The 24,656-nt window shown below is 40.7% G+C and overlaps 1 protein-coding gene and 1 long non-coding RNA gene across 4 annotated transcripts in view; one reads left to right on the forward strand and one right to left on the reverse strand.

Annotated features, from left to right (window-relative positions):
• Window positions 1-649: 649 nt before the first annotated feature.
• LOC144616593 (uncharacterized) lies at window positions 650-24,011 on the reverse strand. The gene is made up of 3 exons (XR_013555939.1): window positions 23,933-24,011; window positions 4,526-4,649; window positions 650-2,102 (listed from the first exon to the last, which is right to left on the reverse strand). It is a non-coding gene; the product is annotated as an uncharacterized LOC144616593 (long non-coding RNA).
• The window catches only part of CHD1 (chromodomain helicase DNA binding protein 1), a 77,011-nt gene continuing 75,639 nt past the window's right edge, over window positions 23,285-24,656 (forward strand). For all 3 annotated transcript variants that reach the window (XM_060635300.3, XM_060635303.3, XM_060635302.3), the window contains exon 1: window positions 23,285-24,374. The gene's annotated coding sequence lies outside the window, so the exon portion shown is untranslated. The remainder of the gene's footprint in view (window positions 24,375-24,656) is intronic.

A 24,656-nucleotide genomic window follows, 5' to 3' on the forward strand; every position in this document is an offset into this window, starting at 1 on the left:
TATTATATTGTATACCTGAAACTGATACAACACTATATGTTACTTAAGTGGAATTAAAATAAAAACTTTAAAAAAATAAAATAAATTTTGGAAATGACTGAAGTACTCCATATTGTCCAGAGGAGGTATGCACCTTATTACTGCACACAGTGTAAATATTCTGCCTAGAAAACTGCTCAACACCACCCAAACACTTAAGAGGTTTCTTACTAAATGATATGTTTTACAAATTGCTCCTTTTTCATGCTAGCAGGATTTTAAAAATATATTGTGCATATTTGAAAGTCTAAAAAGGAAAGCATTTTTTCATTTACTGACCTCATGTTCAGGTACTGAAACTACAGAAAACAAATACACATGGGGAGATGATTGTATTCATTAACTGAATGTAAATATACATGAAAAAAAAAACCAGATTCCTGACTATAGTTTCCATAGTATTACTTAATCCGAATTGAAAATAGATTAGCATCTTCCCAAGAACACTTGATTTTTAAAAGAATTTATAAAGGCTTTAAAGTCTAATTATGCCTAAAGGAGCAATATAGACACTTTGCCAAATAGTTTACTCCAATATATACTCAGTACTAGTATCGTACTTCTATTAATATAGTATTTATTTCCTAGGGGAACCAGTCTTCAAGGAGTACAAAAGGCTGATCTGACACTTAGCGTGACCAGCTGAACTAGGGGGTAAAAAGAGGGGGGTGAACACAATAGATTACCAAAACTCTGAAAATCATGTCAATAAATTGTCTTCTGTACACTTTGATACTTTCTAGGTCACTTAGTATATTAGTTTTCCCCAAGAAAGTACCACAGATTGGGTTTCTCAGAAAACAGAAATTTATTTTGAGTTCTGTGATGCCAGAAGCTCAAGATCAAGGTGTCGGCAGGGTTGATTTCTTCTGGAGCCTCTCTCCTTGGCTTGTTGGCCATTTTCCCCCGAGTCCTCACACGGTCTTCCCTTCGTACCCATTTTCAAATTTCCTTTTTATGAAGACACCAGTCTTTTTGATTAACTTAATTCCCTCTTTTAAAACTTTATTCCCAAATGCAGTCACATTCTGAGGTACGGGGAGTTGGGACTTCAACGTATGTATTTTGGGAAGGCACAATTTAGTTCACAATGCTTACCATGAAGCAATAAATGCTGCTGGTAAATGTTTAACAAGCAGCTCTCCAAAAAGGAAAGGTCCTGCATGGTAGCATTTGTTAGTTTCTATGATAAAAATTCTCCCACCACAGCCTATTTCAAGCTACCAATGTGATTTCTCTGAATACAAATTTGGGAAGGGATATGCCACAACACAACATTTTTAAAATTATTTCTGCCATAGAAATATATAAACATAACTAATCTTGAGAGAGAAGGAGTCAACAAAAACTTTTCCGTATAGTGCTAGGTAGTAAATATTTTCGATTTGCTCACCTCTTGTGTTGTAGGAAGAAAGCAGCCATAGGCAGTACGTAAACAGAAGGTCATAGCTGTGTTCCAGTAAAACTCCACTTTCCCGTTGGCCTTTGCCTGGTGATACGGACTTGGAGAGATCTAGTGTTGTAATTGCTTCTTCAGTAGCTTTCAATCAGCCCTCCTATTTCAGCCTTCCTTCCCATCCCCTGGATCAAGTTCTTTGGCTACTCGTTGCTGGCACACCTGAGCCTTCTCAGACTAGATCAGTAGGACAGACATGGAAGTGCACTACTTCGATCTCCCTTCAAGATAGAACTTGCAGTTCAGCTGCAATTAATGCCATTAAAGTAATTGCCTCTACCTGCAGCATTTTTGAGTTTTGATACAGCATTCCAGTGGAGACAACCTCTTCTCTGGTAGCCCTCAGCCAATGACTGAGCATGGCAATCACACTAGGGCACAGCCATTTCCCCCAATGTAGGATTTCCCCAACAGGCAATATTTGTTCCAGAGCTCCATGTCGTGTTGTGTGAGCTTTTGTCAGATTTGTACCATAATCTGAAAGCTTTGTTTCCCGATGCTGCTGTCTTTCCCTTTACCTTTCTTCCAATAGACTTCCTGTACAACTAACTTCATGTCATCTTTTTCTTGGAACACTGAAGGCGGCACAGTTGATAAAAGGTGTCGTCTGAGAAAGCAGTAGATGGGGTTTGGGAAACTAAATCAGAACTGTCCCACTGTCAATGAACCTCACCACACATGGTATCTGGGGCACGGAGAGGCCCTAGGAGAAATGTGGTGGCCCAGTTATGCCAGTTGGCGCTAAGGCAATTATTCTGAAGCAGAGGAATGCTATGGCTGGGGCAAAAATTTCAGGCAATTCAAAAGTGTGTGTACATGTAGGAACAATACATACAAGGTCTTATTAAGTTGCACAAAGGCCTACAAAAGGTTAATGAAAACCAGAGAGCAGTTAAACAAGTGAAAACTCACTACTTCACTAGTAGCTTCCAAAGTCACTCTTATCCCCTACCCTGGGAAAACAGAAAAAGCTTGAACAGCAAACTCAAAACTTAATTAATCAAGAAAGTTTTAAAACAATTGAAACCAAGGATAGGTAACTTGTTGGACAACTTGGGACCCTGACACGTGGGATATGGACAGCTGTGCGGATGCCCCCAGACATTCTGGCTGCTGAGACTCATCTGAACACTCAGAGCCTACGTATGCTCCCCACTTTTCTGATTAAAAGTTAGCACTCCCTTCAGGCAGAAAGTTACTATAGTGAGTGGTTCTGAACAAAGCAAAAGGAGGCTCTCTCAGAAACTTACCTCACCTTCTCTCATGGCTGCCATACCAATAACTAGGGTTAAGTCATAGCATAATCCACATGGGAATAAGCTACCCCTGATTTATATCCCAAAGAAGAGCAAGAACTAGTCAGCATATACTGATAGCAAACAGAGGAGTATTTGGGACTGGATTTTCAGAGTGCTTCATCAAGAGAGCTAGAACATAAACTAGACAAGGCTGAGCTTATTGACTTGGAAGCATTCTTGGAATATGGGATTTAACACCCTGGCAGGGGCCCAGGGGGTGGTGCAAACCTCCTGTTAGGATGGTTCCTAGAAGTCTGGACAAAGTACTGGTATGCTGAGAGATGTTGAAATACCTGAATTGCCATGGCAAGCAATGGAGGACGAGATTTAAAAAATCAGAAAAGTAGATACATTATTGAGGCCAGGAGCCCACAGGGAAGATTATGTTCCATGAGAGAGGTCAGAGGATACACCATTCACCAAGACATTGGGCATGCCCAGGTAAGAGAGGCATTACCCTTACAAAGAAGTTCAGTGACAGCTTGCCTTTAAAGGCCAGAGTTCATAATAGGTGATATTATCATAGAACTCGGCTTATTAACAGCAACAGGAATGTTGGGACCCAAATGCACAATAGATCCAGAAGACAAAACTTAATGCTAAAAGTCAGGGTATTCACAATTATCCTAATAACTGTCAAAACCAGCATTATAGCCAAAGGAGTTAACCTGGAAAGAGTTGTAGAGATGTTTTCTAGAACTCAGTGTTCCTAGGGGGAGAAATTGATGGGCAGTCAACAAGGATACTGCCTAATATATGTAATCAAAGAAAGCAAGAGTGGATGAAGATACTTGGTCAAAATAGAAAAAAAAGTCATGATCCCTTGCCCAGTTCCCAGATCTCAGCTCATTTTCAGGCCCAGAACCTGTTGATTATGGAGGCAGCCAGGTCCTGGAGGAAAGGACTCCACAATACTATGGAAAATAGATATTATACTGATTCTTCTAGTTAGTCCTTCTCCCAAATGAACCTCGGCCATTTTCTCAGGTGACTGAACATTAAGGAAAAGGAAATATCCAGACATTTCAGGGAAAATTGGACATAGGGTATGAGTTGACATTGATACTTGGAGACCAAGAGTGTTATCCTGGTCTCCCCATTAAAAATAGGAACATATAAAGGCCAGGTAATAAATGTAGTCTGGGACAAACCTGGGCTCGCAGTGAGTACAGCGGGTCTGTGGAAACAGGTAGCGCTCTCATTTCTTCAGTCCCTAAATGTTATGAGTATGATTGACATATTCGGCAGTTGGAGTAATCCCCACATTGGGTTTTAGCTCCTAAAGCAAGAGCTGTTACAGTGGGGAAGGCTAAATAGGAGTCTTGGAAACTAATACCCCGTTCACTTCTGACTAAACTACAACAAAAACAAAGCAATATATCATATTTTGGGTACAGATGGTAAAGATGAGTGCCACTCCTAAGGATCACAAGGATGCCTGGGTGGTCGTCTGTAATGGTTAATTTTATGTGTCAACTTGACTGGGCCACAAGGTGCCCAGATATTTGGTTAAACATTCTGGGTGTGTCTGTAAGAGTGCATCTGGATCCAAATTTCCATTTGAATAGGTGGACTGACTAGATTGTCCTCCCCAATGTGAGTGGCCCTCATCTGGATTTATTGAAGACCGGAATAAAACAAAAAAGGCTGAATAATGGAGAATTTTCTCTGTCTGTCTTAGAGCTGGGAATCAGTCTTCTGCCTTTGGACTCAGACTCAGACTTGAACTTACAATATCAACTCTCCTGGGTCTCAGGGCTTTGGACTAGGACCAGAACAATACCATCAGCTCTCCTGGGTCTCCAGCTTGCCAAATGCAGATCTTGGGAATTAGTCTCTAAAGCATGAGCCAATTCCTTAAAAAAAAAAAAAAAAAAATTTAAAGATATATATATTTATCTATCTCCTATTATTCCATTCCTCTGGAGAACCCTAATACATGGTCCCTATCATATCTCCATTTAATTCACTTGTCTGCCCCCTGCAAAAACTGGGTGAATCCTGGAGAATTATCATATACCACCATAAGCCCAAACAAGTAGTAGCTTTGACTGCAGCCCAGGCTTGGCCTGTCCCTTTAATAGAGCATATTAATATGGCTTCAGTTACAAAGTATATGGTAAAGCAAACTGAGCACAAAATCTTCTGGAAGTTTATGCTATTTTACTTTTTTTTTTTAATAGTTGCCTCACACACACACCTCATTTATCTGAATATTCTTGGCCAGTTGTCTTTCAGGTTTTCAAAATCATTCCCAAAATTTTTGTAGAAACTAGTTTCCCTTCTTAGTTCACCAGTTTATGTAATTTTTTTCAATGACTTAACTACAATAACAAGTACAACTAGCATTAACAGGCTTCAAAGAACAAACACATAATTTAAAATATGCAATTCAACTTATAGGAGTTCACCAGTTTATGTAATTTTTTTCAATGACTTAACTACAATAACAAGTACAACTAGCATTAACAGGCTTCAAAGAACAAACACATAATTTAAAATATGCAATTCAACTTATAGGAGCAGAAATGTATATTGCACTAGAGTAGCTTACCACCTATAAGCCTTTAGAAGTTCAGCGTGCTGATGACAGCAGTCAGTGTGTTTTACAGAGGGAATGGAAAGGGTGGGTTCTTCATTCCAAGGAGGTGTAGTGGATTTAAGATTAAGTGGCCCTCAGTTGTGATTATGTTTATACTCAGAAAGGACATGATTCTCCTCTCCTTCCTAGAGCCATGTATGTGTATATGGTGGGGGCGCAGATGAAATGAAAGGCAGTGGTACAGAAATGTACTTTTGGTCTTTCCAACCCTAAACATATCTGATCTTATCCTTTGCCTGCCCCAGACCATTGCTAGTTCTCATTGCTCTCAAGACAAATAAAAACTCCTTTAAAGTGCTGTGTAAATCCCTTCACCAGCTCGGAGTCCCTGTGTTTTCAATCATATTTGTACCTTTTTCCACTTCCCCCACCGACCCTCCTGCCCTGCCAAAGCAGAGGGGATCATGCTTTTCCACTTGCTTATGACTTTGCCACTCAGTCTAGAATGAAATTTTCTTTCTTCTTCAGGGTGACTATATCATTTACTGTCCAAACTGGTACATACTTGAGAGCAAAAGGGGACACGAACCAGGTGGGACAATGGGAGAAAATACAAAAACTGGGGTAGTCAATATTCATTATGGGCCCACTGATTTCCTCACTTCTGTGATCTCAGTGCCTAACACTCAGAGGATGCTCCAAAAATTTTGGTTGAAAATTGATTATATATTCTATGATCTTCTCCTACTGCTGTTTTTTATTTTCCTCTAACACATATAGAAACTGTGTGAATTATCGAATGTGCCCTTTCTTCATGGCAGCAAATTCCAGACTACATAGCAAGAGGACACAGGCTGGATTTCAGCCACTACTTTCCTCTCACGCGGGCATTTTTCTGTAGTGAAAAAAAAAATTAGATGTGTCTCCAATTATTTATCCTATAGAAAAATTAAGTGGTTGTGGGAGATACTGAAACACTCCACTAAAATATATGTTAGACAACATTTGAAATCTGGATGAGAAAAGATGCAAAGTGAATTTGTAGTAAGAGGAGGAAAGTATCAAATTATCCATCTAGAATTTTATGCAGAGTGAACAAGAGAGCACTGTGAAAATCTATAGGGGAACGATAAATTTGCTTCACATTGAAACAGGAAAATATTTTACAAGAGGAGCATGGGGCCATAATATTACTTAGAGAAAGCATACTGTCAGTATCAAACTAAAAAAAAAAAAAAAAACTGATACTCTTATTGCTCAGAAACAGGTTATAACAACTGTATACATAAAATGCTCATTTTGTTCTAAGAAATCTTAACAAACAAGAATTCAGTATTGTTTGGGTTGTTCAATACTTCTGCAGCATAGTACATACATTTAGAGATATTATCCACTGGGCACTTTAAAAACAGACAAACCTGCTAACTTTTTATCTTTTAAGAGCCTGCCTTTTTTTCTATGTGCACTCTCTATACCCCACTCTTCTATTACCATTCTCTACATCTAGGATGTCAGATACTTTGGTTAAAAAGTAATTAAAAAATCATTTTTTTAATGGACTCAGTTTAAAATTCTACACTTTAGGGTGCCTGGGTGGCTCAGTTGGTTGAATGTCCGACTCTTCAGCTCAGGTCATGATCCCAGGGTTGTGGGATCCAACCCCGAGTCAGGCTCTGTGCTGAGTATGGAGTCTGCTTGGGATTCTCTCACTCTCTTTCTCTCCCCCTACCCTCTACCCCTCTTTCCTACTCATGTTCTCTAAAATAAAATAAAAAATTCTAAACTCCTTTGGTTCTTTTTGAAAAAGTCTAAAAAATTAAAGTACATGGTTAAAAAAATGAAATAGTTTTGATGGACTAACAACTAAAAGAATAACCGATGCCTCCTTTCTCTTCTCTTCATCTCTGGGCCCTGAGGCAAACACTTTTCAGGTATTTAAAGCTGTTTCTTCTGTTAACAAGCCCCATTTCCTAAATAATAGATATTAAAAGCTATTTTATTTCTTTATTTACATATTTTAGACAATGTCTCTTCACTTGTTAAGAGACTTATTAAGACAAACCTGATAGGGCAAAGGACACCTGCGTGGTTCAGTTGGTTAAGTGCCCAACTTTGGGTCAGGTCATGATCTCCAGTCCTGACACGGTTTTGTCAGGTAGGATGCCTCAACTTCTAGTAATAGCAATCCGCCTCATTTAAGAAATAAGAACTGCACTGATTTCCACAATTGGAAGCCCAGAGTTTATTGTGAACCTGAGTCCACTTCCAGTGGCACTGGCTCCATTTTTCTGTGGTTCCCTCAGTTCTATTATCCTCGGTATGATGTCCCCATCCTTAGACTGCCTCTCCTGTGGAGGTAAATGGGTTGTAGGAATTCCTGGTTTCACATTAACACAGCTGACATCCAAAAGAAGAAAGAGGTCATTCTCCGATTTTTCACATTAAAACAAAGAAATCTCTTTTTCTGAATACCTAGACAAACCCCCGATAGACCTCTACTACAAATTGGGTCATATGTTCATTCCTGAACCACTCCCTGTAATCTAGGGGATGCCATGAATTTATTGGTTTCAAACTGCCCATCCACAAATTTATTAGAGTAGCAAGGGGAATTGGATTACAATAATTGATTTCATCAGGATGAGCTCTAAAGGGACTACATGGCCACTATGCAATGGGGAAGGGTGGAATGGATGTTGGATCAGCAATGCCAACTTCCACCATAGGCATTTAGCACTCACTTACTACATCCACCCCCTACCACTTCAGGAGGATTACATCGCCGTATGTATTAAAATCCCTAATAGTGTCAACTTCATGATAGCCATGAAAAAGATGGCAAGAGGGTACTACAATTTTATTTCCTTTCTGTAGAATGTTGTTTTACCTGTAGTTTTTAATTGCTTTTAAAAATCCTACCAAAAAAAGTTACTTTTAACATATCCTCAAACTTTTCCAAATGTTTCATCGTATCAACTGATCAGGAAGATTATCTTGTAGTAGGGGAGAAAACAATAGGCCAGTAAGACAAGTAAAATGAGGTAACTGTAAATCCTAATCACTATTTGTATGAGGAAAATAAAGAAGGGAACTAGCAAAAGTAACTGAGGAAAGCCTCTTTAGAGAATGCTGTTTAGAGGGCCTCTCTGAGGAAGTGACATCTGACCGGAGACCTACAGGATGACGGATAGCCTGCAGGAGAAGAGCTGAGAGAAGCATTCCAGGCCTAGAAAGGACAAGAGCAAAAGCCTGCAAGTGGAGAAGAATTTGGCAGGCTTGCGGATAGAAAGGAGGCCAAGTGGCTGGGACATAATGAGTAGGGGGGAGAATGATGGGGTAAGACTCTGCAGAGCTAGACTGAAGTGAGGTCATGCAGGCTCTTGGAAGACCATGGAAAAAGGTTGGATTTTTCTGAAAGGGTGTCAAACAGTGGAGCAATAGGATTTACTTTACGTTTTTAAAGACGCTCTACGGATTCTTTGTTAAGAGTAGATTCAGAGGGTGGGTGGGATAAGAGCTGAAATGGAAGTATGAGAATAGGCACGATACTGGCTGCCACTTCCTTCCTCATAGCAATTCTACAGACTGTACTCTTTATACTATGTTATTTATTTATTTATTTATTTATTTAATTTTTGTTTATTTATTTTTGAGAGAGACAGACAGAGCATGAGCAGGGGAGGGGCAGAGACAGAGGGAGACATAAAACTCAAAGCAGGCTCCAGGCTGTAAGCTGTCAGCACAGAGCCCAACGTGGGGCTTGAACTCACGAACCGCAAAACCATGACCTGAGCCAAAGCTGACTGAGCCACCCAGGTGCCCCCATCCTATGTTTTTTTTTTTAAAAAAGTTTGAATAGTGTTGAAAATGTTTAATCAGCTTTATTTATTAATGACTAGATGTTAATTTAACTATGAAGACAGAAAGAACATCAAATTTAAAGTACTTGTACTTGTTTGTCTTATTCATTTATTTCAGATGAATCAGGTAGGCTCACCTACCATCTTCTCTGGAAGTTTTGTTAGTGACATAAATAAAAGGATAGTGTCATGTAATTTTTACTTACATTTCTCTAATGAAAGTGATCTTAACTAGTCAGAGTAAAAAATAGGTGATCCACCATATTAAATAATATTAAGAAAGCATAAAATCAAATTGATTTTTAGTTTTTCTTTTTAAGTAAAGCATTTATGCCTTAATATGCTATACCAAAACTCTAAATATTTCACATTTCAGGGTAAAAAATTAACATCTATGGAGAATTTAAAATGTGAAATGTGTGCCTGGATGGCTCAGTTGGTTGAGTGTCCGACTTTGGCCCAGGTCATGATCTCATGGTTTGTGGGTTCAAGCCCCACGTCGGGCTCTGGGCTGACAGCTCAGAGCCTGGAGCCTGTTTCAGAATCTGTGTCTCCCTCTCTCTTCCCCTCCTCTGCTCATACTCTGTCTCTCTCTCTCTCTCTCTCTCTCAAAAATAAATAAACTTAAAAAAATTTTTTTTAAATAAAATGTGAAAAGATAGAGAAGCTTCTGGCTAAATGAGCACTTTTACTTCCTCAATGTTAATACAAAAATTAGTATAAACAAACAAATAATTTGAATGTGAGTGCTCACTCTATTGAACTCAAATTAGATTCCTTGTTTATTATTATGTACCCTCTGGCCTTATGGCTTTGTCCTCTCTCTTCCTTCTGCATGGAATGCCCCTGCCCCCGCCAAATATCTGCACGACTCTCTGCTTTACTTTATTCAGTTTTTGGCTTACATATCTATGACCTTATCAGAAAAGCTCTCTGTGACCTTGTTTAAAATACCATCTCCATCACCCTCTATCCCTCAAAATACGTATTTTTTTTCTTCGCAGCCCTTACCACTACCAGATATAAGGTATGTGTAATTTCTGGCTCCCCACACAGGAATACAAGTTTCAAAAAAATGCAGAGACTTGGATTTTTTGTTGATTGCTGTATGTCAAACACCTAAAACAAAAAGCACAATATGTATCTGTTTCACATATAGCTGTTGAATAGAATGTGTCCCTATCAAAATAGGACCTACATTCTTAGTATTAAATGAGTCTCTGCTGTATTAAATTAATAATGACTCAACTATATTCTTTTCAATGGAAGACTTTCTTTGCCCCTATATAGTGAATCCCAGGGACAGGCTCTGGGGCATGTCCTCCTTGTCTCCAAGAATATAAGGTCCTCTGAAGCTAATGTCACAGCTCTATCACTGGTCAGCCCTCCACAGCTGTCCACTTCTAGTCATTCTGTTATTTATTGACTGCTTTATTTCCTGGTTTATTATCCTATTTCCCCTTTCCAACACTATACGTAGTCATTCTCAGTGACTTTCAAGTATATTTAGATGATCCATCCAATGGCATAGTCTCTTAGTTCTTTTGTTACGTTTTTGTTTTTTAACCTCTATCATTCCTTTTTGTTTCTTTCTTAGGATTTCCAACTCTCTCCGTACATTGCCCATCTGCTCTTTTATGCTGCCTACTTTGTTCATTATTGTTCATTGTATATTAATCATAGTTGTTCTAAATTCCTCATCTGATAATTCCCAACAACTCTGCCATGTCTGGTTCTGATGCTTACACTGTCCAAGTTGTGTTTTTTTGCCTTTTGGTATACCTGGAAATTTTTTCTTCATAGTTGGACATAATGTACTGAATAAAAGGAATTGCAGTAAATAGACTTAGTGATACAGTGTTGAGGTGTTGGTGGAGGAGAAACATTCTACAATCAGGTGATTAGATCTTAGTCTTTTAGTGTCCCTAGGTCTGTGAACTGTGAACTGGGTTTCTCGGTTTTTTTCTGTCCTCCTGAGGTGGGACAGGATGACTAGAGTGGGTAGGAATTGGGTGTTTCCCTTCCCCTAGGTCAGTTAGGCTTTGATAATAGCCTAGCAAGTTAGGTAGGTGCTGGTTAACTAGTTTCTCCTGAGGGCAAGCCTGTTTTAAAAGAAGAATGATCTGAAGTATGTTCAAATGGTTCTTTCCCCCTCCCCCTGTAGAAAGCACAAGGGAATTCTTGTCAGATATTTACTGTGGGAACCTAGTCAAGCACTTGGAGGTAAATCTCACAATATTTGGGTAGGCCCCTCTATGACTGGGTCCCCTGATTTTGTAGCTCTCAGAGTTGTCTACACGAAGCCTCCAGCAATTCATCAATTACAGTTCAGACTTTTCTAATCTGTGTATTTGTTTGTCTCGCCAATCTTGGTGGCAGAGGTTTGTCCTGTGTTGTCCCTTCTCTTCCTGATCCAAGAAGAGTTGCTGATTGTATAGTTTGCTAGCATAGAGTGGAGACTTCCAAGCTCCTTACACATGGAACCTTCATCACTTCCAAAGACCATTGCCAACCTCAGTTTATATCCTGGACTAATCCTGGACTGTGTAAACACTGATAACTGTACTCTGTGAAATATCAATTTTGAACATCCTTTTTGGTCCACTACTTCCTATATGTCCAGCTCACTTTAGCTTGGCTGTAAGTCTTTAGCTTCTTACAGACCTCCAGTTCATTGACAGCCTCCTTCACTCCCACTGCTTTTTAATTATCTATATTCACTCTTACATTTATCCAGCTTGGATTTCATGTTTTCATCATACAACCATTCCTTTTGAAGTGAAATCAACTGCCTTGGTTCCCATCTCTCTGTTGAGCTCATTTCACAAAATCTGAAATCTGCTTGATTTCAATTATTTGTTTCTTTGTACAGAGACCCAAGCAATTTCATAAATAATACAATCAGCTAACTCATTTCTCTTTAAACTCATAACCACAGACTGCAAACAAACATCCAAGATAATCTGGCAGTCCTACTATGCTTCCCTAGGAAATTCGTCTTTACATCCTATAAGGGGAAAATGCCATATATATATATATTTTTCCTATCATGTCAGACTCCTTCACTTTTACTCATTTTCAGCTGATGATCTATTTCCATAAGTCATGGTGAGTACAGAAACCATCAGACAGGATTTACTTCATTTTCATTATAACAAATATTCAAACCTCTCTGCATCTGCACTCACCTTCTCAGCCTTCTTTCCTGTTAAAATGGAAATAGTGTCATTTTCCCAATCATGGGCGACTGTAACTCTTGACACCTATATTTTCTCTTCTTCTCAGTGTTGCTTCTTCAGTTATTCTGTCTACAGCACATCATCAAACTTTCATTCTCTGCTTATTATTCATGCCAGTGTACCAACATATATCAGTATTTTCAACTAAAAAAAATGCTTTGTTGACTTATACCATCCATTACCACACACCTTTTCACAACAAAGGTTTTATGTACACACACACACACACACACACTTTTTTAGTAAACAGTGATATTGAATGTTTATGGGAAAAAAATAGCATCTCCCTCTCCCAGTCGTCTCCACTCTGAAATACCTTCAACATTTCTAGCGCTTTGATATTTATCTCCACATTCCCCTCCAAAAATACTTGTTTGCTATTTACTGATATACTTAGATTCTACTGTATAGCAAACAAGGTCCTCAACTCAAATGTTGTTACTCTTCCATCCCAAATTAATCTTGATTCCACCTTTTCTACATTTCAAAGATACTCTTCTAATCCTCACAGCTATTGTATACTAGAATAGCTTTATAAGTGGAGAGTTAGAGCCATTTTCACTTTTGCTACTATTATCCATTTTCTACATAGCAGCTACAATTTTGTAGAAAGTAAATCAGATTATGCTATTCTTTGGTGTAAAGCCTTTCAATAGCATCTTCTTGTGTTTGGAATTAAACCCAAATGCTTTCCAGAGACGACAAGGCTCTGGATCAAAGGAGGTTCCTTGAATGTCTTTTGAGTCCATTAGCAACTTAACTTCTCACACACTATGCTACAGCTATACTTGCCTCCTTTGGTTCTTCACATAGAAGAAACCCCTTCTTACCTTACGGTCTTTGCACCTGTTCTTCTTCCTGCTTTTCCCAAGGTTCTTCATACAATAGGCACTACCTCATCTTACCAGTAACAGCTCAAAGAAGCCTTCCCTGACCACTCTACTTCTCTTTCCATTTAAGTGTTTTTACTTTCTCTGGCGTTACCTCACCTTTCCCCTACAAAGCCCATCCCAATTTGTAAACTTGTTTCCTTAATGATCTCTCTTCTTTCCCTCCCCAAAAGTAGAATATCAACTCCAAGTGAGAAAAAAACCCATGTCCATCTTAACACTGCTTTCCATATACCTACCACAAGGATAGGCATAGAAAGTGAACTTAAGAGGGATGCCTGGGCGGTTCAGTCTTTTAGGCCTCCGAGTTTGGCTCGGTCATGATCTCACGGTTCCTGAATTTGAGCTCTGCGTCTGGCTCTGTGCTGACAGCTCAAAGCCTGGGGCCTGCTTCGGATTCTGTGTCTCCTTCTCTCTCTGCCCCTCTCTTGCTCACACTCTGTTTCTCTCTGTCTCTAATAAACATTAAAAAATTAAAAAAAAAAAAAGAGCACCTAAGAAATACTTGAATAGGGGCACCTGGAAGGCTGTCGGTTGGGCGTTCAACTTCGGCTTAGGTCATGATCTCATGGTTTGTGAGTTCCAGCCCTGTGTGGGGCTCTGGACTGACAGAGCCTGGAGCCTGCTTCAGACTCTGTGTCCCCTTCTCTCTCTGCCCCTTCCCCTGCTCACACTCTGTCTCTCTCTGTCTCAAAATAAATAAATGTTAAAAAAAAAAAAAAGAAAAAGAAAAAAGAAATACTTGAATTCTGCAATATGGGGACTAAATGTAAATTCAACTAGTTCAACTAAATTATATATTATATCCAGCAGGAATGGGATAGTAAATAGGCCCTTGAAATCTTATCAGGCATGAGCTAATAGACACACTTCCTAGTAAGTTATTAGGAAATCTGGCTGCAACCAATTTGTATTCTCATTTACAGAGTCTTCCAGGGCCACCCCTGACAAGGGACACTAAGGTTCTTCATTTGGGTCAAGGGTGCCCACTTCTGGCTGGTGCAGATTCTTTTGTGCTGGAGAATGAGAGGTGTTTGAGGGGTTGAGGTAGTCTGTGGTCTGAGTCTACTATGGGGTTTATGGCATGCAACCTGCCAATTTTCTTTCAGGGAGATTTGTTTTGTATTTAGCTAATGCTGAAGACCTTAGTGGGTCAGGTTTCTCCTAAAGTTGTCAATTCTTCTGGACTTCTGTTTCTTAGCAACAGCTGTGATTCTGCCCATCCTCATTGTTCTGAGTTAGCCTCAAAGCAAACAAGAGGAAACGTGTGCATGACAGCTTGCAGTTTGCCATTTAGTAACATTCCCAGACACATAGTGCATTCCAATCTTAGCAGCTACTGATAGACAATCTAAAGGATCATCACACTTTTGTGAGGCATGGAAGGGGATGGGCAGTGAAAAATGTTTTGAAGGAAACTGAAAAACTGGAGTTCCTTAACATCATTTGCTTCTTCTTGAGTGTTCCATTGCTATTAATAAAATTTCACTTTCTGGAATTCAATGTAAAAACTTCAGTGTTAGAAACAAGGTGGCAAAAAAAAAAAAAAATGTTGCAATTCAATAAACCCCTTAATTTCTGGAGCTGTTTATACGCTTTCAGACCAAAGGCAAATTGGCTTCCAATAATTGTCCAACGTGCTAAATTTGGCATAAATAGCCAAATTTGGTGCAACTGACTTTCTTCTGAGAACTTTTAGAATTTCTCTTTCCTAATCGACTTTTAAAAACTCAAGTGCATATAGTAACCAATGCACTTGACTTTTTTTTTTTTAATGTAGCTACAAAATTCTCTAATGCCTTGTTGCCTCAGTGTATATATACTTTGAGTTCTAAGAGACTATTGGAGAAAGCCTAGGTAAAAGATTCAGAATTGTGTAACACAAGCTAACAAGTCCGCATGTTAGGGGAGGAAGAATTGTCTAGGATTCCACCTTGATTCAGTCAGTTTCAGTTTCTCTGAGCTTTGTTATTTTCAATCCCATTCACAAACTGGAGACTCTTATAGTTGCAACTGGCAGAAATTCAGTCAAGCTAGTTTAAGGAACGGCAAGAAATTTTATTGTAAGGATAAATTATGATGAAAAATTCAGAGATAGGAAGCAAACTCAATCTTTTCAAGGCAATGAGATCAAGAAATGGAAACCTATCTGGAGCCAAGGCAACTCTTACAGCTGTGTCTGATCTGTCAGCATGGCTTCATGGAAAGCACAGTCTCTGGAGTCAAACTGCCTGAGTTTTATTTTAGCTTCCTCTCATGTTTACTTTGGTCAAGATTCTGAATTTCCTCACCTGTAAGGTAGGGATAATAGTACCAACCTCACATAGAACACTGAATGACATTATAATCTGAGATCATTCTTAGTCTGCAACACAACTCAGATTGAGTTTGTACTGGAGAAAGAGAGGTGCTTGAGAGGTTGAGGTATCTGTGGTCTGACTTGCTGCTCCCAAGTAAGGTAGCCTTGACCTAACTTCCTTTCTCAGAACAGATCAACTGATAAACTTTCTCAACCCCAATTTTATTGTTTTTAATTTTTTGAGAAAGAGAGAGAGAGAGAGAGAGAGAGAATATGAACAGGTGAGAAGTGCAGAAGGAGAGGGAGAGAGACTCCTAAGCAGGCTCCATGCTCAGCACAGAGTCCAACGCAGGGCTCCATCCCATGACCTGAACCAAAATTAAGAGACAAACACACTTAACTGACTGAGCCACCAGGTGCCCCTCTCAATCCCAATTTCAAATTCTCAAGAGAATCTGACTGGTCCAGATGGGATGCAGTTGTCCATCCTAGCTAAAGATGGAGGCATTAAGTTACTTAATACACATATATTTGCTGAAGCTCACCCCTGGATGTCTGTAAATATTTCTCAGTGGTGGAGGATAATGAAATAAGACTAAAATTAAAACAAAACAGGGGCGCCTGGGTGGCGCAGTCGGTTAAGCGGCCGACTTCAGCCAGGTCACGATCTCGCGGTCCGTGAGTTCGAGCCCCGCGTCAGGCTCTGAGCCCCGCGTCAGGCGCTGGGCTGATGGCTCGGAGCCTGGAGCCTGTTTCCGATTCTGTGTCTCCCTCTCTCTCTCTGCCCCTCCCCCGTTCATGCTCTGTCTCTCTCTGTCCCAAAAATAAATAAAAAACGTTGGAAAAAAAAAAATTAAAAAAAAAAAAAAAAAAAAAAAACAAAACAAATGGTGGATTTTTCTATACTTTTAACTCACTGATCTTCTGTTCTTCCACAGTCACAAAAAAGTCCCAATATCAGTGACTTGCCCAATGTCACATAGCTAATAATGAAGCTGTGGTTCAAAACTAGATATAACTCCAAATTTGAAATTTATTTTCACTAAAGCAATGCATTAGAGTTGTTTGCATTGTGAACCTATTAGATAATAACACTGTATTTAACCAAGCACTTGAGATACAAGACTTCAAATAGTTCAAAATTAGGTTTCCTAGTTTCCTTCCTCAATTTTTTAAAAAAAAATTTAGTATTTATTTTGGAGGGGGGCAGAGAGAGAGGGAGACAAAGGATCTGAAGCAGGTTTCAGGCTCTGAGCTGTTAGCACAGGGCCCTACAGCAGCAGGGCTCGAACCCGTGTACCATGAAATCATGACCTGAGCCAAAGGTAGATGCTTAACTGACTGAGCCACCTAGGCACCCCTCTTTCCCCAGTTTTTAAGAAATGGGGATATATTATATACACAGTAACAAAACTGAAATGTTCAGCTCAAACTTTTTCATGTTTACACTCATAGAATCAGCCAGATCAAGATATAGAAAGAACATTTCCATCATTTCATTTATGCCTCTTCTAATATCCATGCCCTGAGAGGTTACTATCCTTTTATCATCATAGTTTTTTTTTTTTTATTTTGTATAAATAAAATTATATAGTATGAGTTCTTTTATATCTATTTCACTGAACACAATTCCTGTGAGATCCATCCTTATTGTAGGTCTTCTTTTTGACTGCTGGGTAGTATTTCATTGCATAGATATACTTCACTTTGTTCCAGTTTGATGCCATAATGAATCAAACTGCCACGAACATTTGTATACAAAACTTTTAGCAGACACCTACATTAATTTCTCTCGGAAATACACGGGGTAGAAACTGCTGATATAGGGCAGGCGTAAGTTCAGCTATAATGGATACTGCCATCAATTTTCCAAAGTGGCTGTGACCAATTTACACTCCCATCAGCAAAAGAGTTTCAGGTATGCTGTATTTTCTTTTAAACAAGGAAAACAACAGTCTATTAATGCTAGTTACATTTCTTTGTTCCGCAAATGTATTTGCGGGTTGTTTTGTTGTTAGCTACAAGCAAGGCTGAGTTTAGGCTGTCAGAGTAAATCCTCCTTCATTAGCACCCTTACCAAACCACAACTCCACCCGTTTTCACTAAAAATACTACCTTGCTTGTCATCCTTTATAGGAGGGTTTCTCAACAATGGTACTATTGTCTTTTGGGGCGAGATGACTCCTTGTTGTTGGGGCTGTCCGGTGCATTGTAGGATCTGTAGCAGTATTTCTGGCCTCTACCCACTATATGTCAGCAGCACCTGCCATTCATCGTGACAACCAAAAATGTTTCCAGATATTGCTAAATGTCACCTGTGGGCCAAAATTTCTCCTTGCCCCATTAATAACCACTATTGTCAAACTAAGTGTCCTGGCCTCTCCACAGTTTATCTAAACTGTCATGAGTCAATGCAGTGTTAATACAATGATGTCCACAGTTTTCCAGTACTAATAGCACATTGGAATCATCTTTAAAAAAAGGTAAGCTTTTGGGGTGCCTGGGTGACTCAGTCAGTTAAGTGTCTGACTCTTGATTTCAGTTCAGGTCATGGTCTCACGGTTATGAGATGGATCCCTGCACTGGGCTCTATGCTGACAGCATGGATCCTGCTTGGGATTCTCTCTCTCTCCTCCTCTCTCTGCCCCTCCCCTGCTGGTGCTACATCGCACAGATGCACTCTCTCTTAAATAAATGTTAAAAAAAAAAAAAAAAGAGGTGAGCTTTTAAAGAATGCATAGGCCAAGGCTTCACCTCAAAACAATGGGATATAATCTCTTGAGGTAGGGCTTGAGCATTTTTCTTGCAAAGCCACCCAAAATTTCTTTTTACACAGTTGAGAACTTACTTTATAGCATATTACTCTTCCCAGCAATATATGCTTTAAAATAGATTTGTACCAACAATTTTTCAAACATTAGTAGAGTATGAGGCATACATATATTTGGGGACTAGAAGGCTGCCAGAAATTCTCAAATCACATTAACCACCTATAGCCCCTAAGTATAAATAGTGGTATCTTGCGTTTAGTTCCTGATTGAAAAAAAATATATTTTTTTCTCAGATCAGACTTTTAATGTATTTCCTTTTTTGAATGATGAATGTTAATCCTTCCAGCTAATTCTTATCCCTCTTTTCTAATCAGCCTGTCTCAAAAGGGCATTTCTCACTGTCTTTGAAACATGTTAAGTCTCTCACCTAAACTAATAAAAATCCACAGCCCTTCCCCCATCATAAGCAAACAGAGCAGTTCATATTTCCTCCCAAGTCAAAGTCAAACCATCTGAAAGAGAATTTTAGACTCAATGATCCAATTTCTTCATTTGTCACATTCCACTCCAGTCTGGCTTCTAGCCCTATTATTCCAACAAAATAGTTCTAAGGCAACAGATGCTTATCGTGTTACTAAGTTCAATGGATATTTTGACTTTATTTCATGATTCTCAATAGTACTATACACTATTTACCTACCACTCTTTCCTTGAAGTACTTGTCTTTGTTCTCCATTGCACAACACCCTTGACATCTGCAACTGCTTATCCAGCTCATCTTCCTCTACTGGCCAAAAATTAATTTAAGTTCTTGACTGCATACTCCTAGGCTGTCTTCCAAGTTAATTTCATGTATACTTAAGACTTTAACTTCTCCACACACACTTAACAGCTTTTATTCAGTCCAGATCTCTCTTCTAAGTTCTGGACTCCTATCTCAAAGACTTAGATGGCTCAGAGGCATCAGAAAGTCAGTTAAATCCCAAATTTATGATCTCCACACCTACCCATCTCCAAACATTTTACAACTGAAGTGAATGCCATTACCATTTTTTCCATTCCATTATGTGTACAGCTTCCCTCCTCCTCCTAACCCTGATTCTAGTTGCATTGGCAAATCCTGTGGACACTTACAAATCTGCTCTCTTCTACCATTAACACTATCAAGTTATTTTTTAGCCTAATTCACTTAAGAATGTTGTGTCTTCCTTGACATGCCACTAATCTTTTTTTTAAGGCTAAACTTTCCAAATTGCAAAATAAACTCCACAGTTTAAACTCCTCCAAAAGTTTCCTTTTGTTCCAAGAACCCACTTCTTTACCTAGCTTTGGGCCCTGAATAGCCTGGCTCCTACACAGCTTCATCTCCCTCAGTACTGTCTGTTCTAGCAGTACCAGGTTCCATACCAGTCCAAACCAGAGCATTTCTAAAAGTGAAAAATGCCCATCCTCGGCAAACTGGGAGAGAAGTTGACCTCATTTCTCTGGCCCCAGAATTTTTGCCCATGTTATTTCTTTTACCTGTAAAGCTCTTTACATTTCTTTTGCTTACCTACTTCATATTAATTCTTCAGTTTTCAGAATGTCACTCCTTTGGGGAGACTTTTCTGACCAGGATTCTCCATTATGAATTCTCTTATGATTGATTCTTCATACCATTTTTCTGTTATGATTTCACACTAGGATTGTTTCCTGTACTAGACTTTAACTCCTTAAAGTATCTGTCTTTACTCTATTATGATCCCCTCACAACTCTCCCCCTCCCCCCGCAGAATGGCTGGTATGCAATTTATTGAATAAATATCAACATAATGCACTGGGGACAGACAGCCTGTACTCAAGGAGCTCACGATGTAGTATGAAAACAAATGCTTTATTACAAAGACACGGCTGCACTTAGGATACACAATTTGATGACCTAAAAGGGAGGTGTCGCATAAGGCGTCAGTACAACTGCATGAGGACACTCAACAATCCTTCATGACTTACTTAAACTTGTAAGAGGCTAATTCATAAGATAAACTATATCCATTTACAATGAAAGGTACCTTTAGGATGACCTGAAGAAATGTATGGCTAGTGTCATGTGCCTCTTAGGAATGACGGGAGGCAATGCTGGGGTCAGATTGTGAAAAGACTAAATAAAATATGTAGGCAGATTTGTGGTATATTTAAATATGTGTACTTAAATCAGGGGAACAATTTCATTGGATTTCAAGTCTGAAAGGAAGCCTACAGGCTGAGCTAGAGGAAAAGAAGTAGAGAAATTGAGGCCTAAATAAACATAGTGAGGATTAAGAGAAAGGCTGAAGACAACATACATGAGGTAAAATGGACAATAAAGAATCTGCAGGTGAGGAATGATACAGCATCAATGTACCAATTTGATATTAGTAGCTAAACTTTTTACCATCTGTACACTTCACTTTGAAATTAGAGGAGGTAGAATCTTCATATATACTCCAATGGTTAGACTTTATGTATTGTTGCCCCTTAGTATCACCTCTTAAAACTTTCATTTGAAATTTAACTTGTGATTCAAGAATTTATCAGTAAAAATAACCCAAATGCAATGGCCATAAACATGGCAAATGAGATGTTGGTGGATGTCAGAAAAAATTTCTAAACACTATCCAGAACCTAGAAATTTCTGTGCATCAGAGAAGGGAAGGGAGTGCCCAATATGTATCTTTAGGAAAAAAACTTCCTAGGTACAGACTCCTGCCCCTTGCCCAACGCTGGGAACCACAGCTCCTGTTCTAGAATTTTAATGATTAAGAAAATAGAAAATGTAAATATTCACTATAAGGTGACTTAGAATTTCCTGGGTTCTATTTATAGAGGGCTCTGTAAATTTAAGTATCATATTTGGAAAGCTATTCCTCTGTTTGGCAAGGATCTGGGGGATGATGACATAGGTTTAGATTCTAAGCTATTTTAATACTATTCTGATGGTTTTAGCAGCTTCTCAAACACAAATTCTCTAGGCAACAAGAACATAATTATGGAATTAAAATCCTATCTTGGCATCCAAAACATTTATGAGAAAAACAAGAGTTACCATTGTCTTTATGTTGAACATCTTGCAATTCTGGATGTTTCTCAATCTACCTTCACCTACGGATACCCATCAGTAACTAGTCCCAGTAGAGCATATCAGAATCAAGGACCCACAAAGGGCTATTCTAGATTTTGTAAAAGTAATATGCTTTCCAAAGAATATGGAATTTCTCAAACAGGAAATAATAAAGACTTCCTGGTTGACATTAATTTTCAGGATTTTGCTAGTCATGTGCTGAGATTATCAACTGTCTTTTTAGTACCAATAAAGACAAAGTTTGTTCAAACAAAGTGAACCTAAAAATTTAACTGTGCAGATAATAAATATCAAAAAAATACACTTGCTTTATTTATCAAATAACTTAAAAAACTTAACTGGCAAGAGTGTTCCCATTTTCCACTTACCTTGTTATTTCTTCACATTCTCAACATTCTAAAATTCTGTGGAGTCATAAAGTATATTATGATTTTACCAGAAATATAAATCTCCAAGGTTCAATATTTTCTTATAAATTTATTAAGTTTTTTTTGCAAAAAAATCCAAAGTGTCTAGTGTTTATATGTAGTATATCACACCCGAATAGCAATCAGTAGTTTAAAAACATTTGCTATATGCTTTCAAAAAAAAAAAGAGTAAGTTCATACAATTGTTTTTGTAAGATAATAACAAATTACAGTACAGTTATAACTCAAGACTTCATTATCTGAATCATACTTCTGATGATTCAGAATGGTTACTGCAATGGTTACTGCAATGGTTACTGTTTTTCTGGGCCTTTTTCTTTTTACTTACCACTCTAGTAATCCAAGAGAGATTAGAGGCACAAGAAGCCCCTATCAATAAGGCATCTTTATATTTTCAAAGCATAATATTAAAAACTAGCAGTTCCTACTTTTAGGGACTTCAGAAATGGATATTTGTTATGATCCTATCATTCTTCACAATCCAGCATTAGAACTATTTAACAACTAGGAAAAAAGAAAAATAAAGAGACTGAGGCATACATCATTTTGCAAATTATGGTAGTGTTACATTTTGTTTTACTAGTCATTAATATTTTTTTGAGTAGACCATGTGCACCTGTTTGTCCTTCCCTACTCCCAAAGGGTGAATGAATATACTCTTCCATATAATGAACAGGTATTTGGAGATACGTTTTGAGATCTTTTTGAAGGCTTTAAACCAAACTATTTCAACAGCTGGTAGACTAAAACATCAATATTTCCCACAGGAGAAAAGCATTATTTTGGGGATGGAGCTACCGCATTCAAACTCATTTGGCTTGGAAGGGAGGCCTTTGCACCAAATCCAATCACTGGAGAATAGGATTAGAGAGTTTTATCATTAACCTCGATTGATTCAAGACTGATCAATGGACTGGAAATAAAGTATAAAACAATTCTGATTTTAAAAATTCTTTCAAACAGAGTGAAACGGGACACCACCAGGCTTGAAAAGTGTTTCCGTCGACATTTCTAAAGGTTTGTAACAGGCCCGCAGTTACAGTTATGAAAGAAACCGTCAACTAAATTGCAGCAGGTTAAACTGACACAGTTACCAACGTCCCTTGAGTTGTTTTTCTGTTGCGAGTTGGCACCGCACCCTCCACCCCGCCCTCCAGGGACTTACAAAGGTAGTAAAAGCTTTTTACTGAACCAGGCAAGGGATACCCACAAATGAAGAAGAGTTATAGGAGGTCAATAACCCGGTCTCTATTTTTCTCCGTCTCCTCAGGTGCCCCGCCCGTTCGGATCAACAGCCACCCCCCACCCCCCCCACCCCGAAGGAGCCTGTGTCGCAGGTCGCCTAAGCGTAGTAGGCGGCGGGAGGTGACCACAGTTGCCCAACAGTTGGGTTCCCAGGCTGCCTGGTGTGACGCACAGCCACTCCACACCCCTCCGGACAGGCGCTCTGTCTGGTCCGGGAGCCCGAGGGAGATGCGATTCGAGGCTTGGGCAACCGGACCCCACGCAAGACCCTGCTCCCTCCGCGTATCCACCTCGGCCCTCCCGCTGCACCCCCAGGCCCAATGTGGTTTTTAGCATTTCCCTAGCCCCCCTTCCCCCGGGCCGCTTCCCCGATAGCTTCTCAGTCTCTTCGCCGCGAGGTCCTTGCGCAACGTTCCCAGTGACAGCAGCGTCCATACCCGCACGGAGCGGGCCTGCAGCTCCCACTTCCCGGAATTCAATTCCGGGCCTCTAAGGGAGGGCGCCGGAGCAAGGATCAACAGCCCACGGCCGTGGCCAGAGTCCTGCGGCCTCCGCGCGGCCGGCGTGCGCGCCCCCAACCGTGAGCGTGCGCGCCTCACTCTCCGCCCGCCTCAGCACCAATAGCTTTCCTTCTACACGCCGCGGCTCCAAAACGTAGCCCCTCCCACCGTCCGCGCGCCAGCCGGAGGTGTTCGGCGTGCGCGCGCCCGTTCGCCCGCCGGCCCGCCTCGCGCCGAGTGGGGAAGGGGAGTGAGCAGAGGCGCTTACGTCGCGCGGGAGGCGGAGGCGACGACGACCTCGGTGGTGGTGGCGGCGGAGGCGGCTACGACGGAGACGGTTGCGCTCGCTCTCTCGGCGTCATGGCGGCTGCCGGGAGCCGATAAGCGGCGGGAGCGGGAGCGCGCGCGTGGCCGCGGCGACGACGACGGCTCGTTACTTCTCGCTTTTGCTGCCTTCGCCGTTGGTGCTTCAATAATGAATTGATTGTTGGATCCGCTCCGCAGGGGATCGCGCGTTGGTGCCGCGGCCCGGGGCTTCCCCTTCCCCTCCGCGTCCTTCCCCTTCCCCCTCCCCCTCACGGACTCCGGCTTACCCCGAGACGCCCGGAGCCCGAGGACTCACTCGGCGGCGGAGACCGCGGGCCCGGGCGCGGGGGAGGCCGCTGATCCGAGTGGGCTCTCTCCGCCCCGCGAAGCCTGCACGCCCGCCGGTAAGAAAGGGGGTGGCGGGCGGGTCAGGATGTGGCGGGGAGGACGGGAGCCGGCCAGGCGGAGGGCGGGGGCGGCGCGGTGCCCGGGCGGCGGCCCAGCGGCCGGGCGCCGGGCGAAGGCCGGGCCGCTCTGCGAGGGCCGGCGGTGGCTGACGGGCTCGGAGCACAGGGGGCGTGTGAGTGGTGAGCGCAGGCCGGCGCCGAGGAGCGCATCCTCGCGCAGGACGGGCGGGCAGCTGGGCAGTCGAGCCCGGGCCTCCTCGGCTTGGGGCTGGCCGGGCC

This window comes from Panthera onca, chromosome A1, assembly GCF_046562875.1.
Source record: "Panthera onca isolate mPanOnc1 chromosome A1, mPanOnc1 haplotype 2, whole genome shotgun sequence".
NCBI classification, from domain to species: Eukaryota; Metazoa; Chordata; class Mammalia; order Carnivora; family Felidae; genus Panthera; species Panthera onca.